The sequence below is a fragment of the Nicotiana attenuata genome, unplaced genomic scaffold (assembly GCF_001879085.1).
Source record: "Nicotiana attenuata strain UT unplaced genomic scaffold, NIATTr2, whole genome shotgun sequence".
NCBI classification, from domain to species: domain Eukaryota; kingdom Viridiplantae; phylum Streptophyta; class Magnoliopsida; order Solanales; family Solanaceae; genus Nicotiana; species Nicotiana attenuata.
In genome coordinates this window covers 77,377-78,864 of record NW_017673337.1, presented here as the reverse complement: position 1 = coordinate 78,864, position 1,488 = coordinate 77,377, and positions in this window count along the sequence as shown.

The window sequence follows — 1,488 nt, the reverse complement described above, 5'->3', positions numbered from 1 at the left end:
AAATGGAGGATTAAGGCTTGAGTTTAAGAGGCCTTTAAATGGGGATTTGAGGGGTCATTTGGGCTCCGATTTTAGTATTTTTGATAAGTATGAACTCGTGGGGAGACGAGGAATCTATTGATGTGAAAATTTCTGAGTTTCGAGAAGTGGGCCCGGGGCTCGGGTTTTGCTAATTTCGGGATTTGTGCCCTTTATTGATTGTTTTCGCTTCGGCTTTGTTCCCTTAGCATATTTTGATGCCCTCGTTCTGATTTTGGATAGATTCGACACGCGTGGAGGCCGATTCGAGGGGCAAAGGCGTCACGAGCTAGAGATTTAGCCGGTTCGAGGTGAGTAATGGTTGTAAATGATGCTCTGAGGGTTTGAAACCCCGGATTGCACATCGTAGTGCTATATTGAGGTGAGGCACACGCTTAATGACGAGCGTGGGGTCGTGCCCTATTGGGGATTGTGGCTTTGTCCGTCCCGATTGATGATTTTACCGCGTACTTGATTTAATCTATTTGCTATCATCATTATTTGGGCTGAACGCCATATTTGGGCTCCGTGCCAATTACTTGAACCCTTCGGGGATTGTTGTTGATGTTTCCTCACTGTTTGGACTTTATACTTGGACTCAGTCATGTTATTTCCACTGTATTCAAAACTCAGCCATGTTTACTCTGTTTTAATACTCAAATGATATTTAAGTGATGTTTTGGGCTGAGAAATACTATTTTACTGTTGCCCGAGAGGCTTACGTGATTTTTGACTGAGTAAGGCCGAGGGCCTGTGTTGTGAGGATATCTTTTGGGATCGGGCTGCACGCTACAGCGATGATACATATCATTTGGGATCGGGCTGCACGCCGCAGCGATGAAACATATCTTTTGGGATCGGGCTGCACGCCGCAACGATGATACATATTTTTGGGATCGAGCTGCACGCCGCAACGGTGATACACTGATTTGATATGAGGTCGAGGACCTGTTTATGATGCCACGAGATGGCTTGATATTGTGAATGGGACGTAAGGGGCCCCTCCAGGAGTCTGCACACCCCCAGTGAGCGCGGGTACCCAGTGTGATGTGAGATATAGCCCAAGGGGCTGGTATTGTTCTATGTGATTGCCCAAGGGACTGGTATTGTTCTATGTGATTGCCCAAGGGACTGGTATTGTTCTGAGATATTGCCCGAGGGGCGGATTTGTTGATATTGTTGCCCGAGGGGCGAACCTTATGTGCTTATCTTTCTTATTTGTCTGTCATTTATTTGCTTAATTGTGTATTTGTGCCCGAGGGGCGGATTTCTGTGCTTATCTGCACTAGTTGTTCTGCATTCATTTGTGCAATTGTTGAAAAGTCATTTTCAAAGGAGTTTAAACTGAGCTAAGACATTTTGAAGGATTTTACAGCTTCATTGCTTTCTTACGGGCTTTTGAAACTACTTCTATACGGCATGATGATGCTCTTTTCGTGATTTCTTATCGCTCAGTCTTTATTTATGATT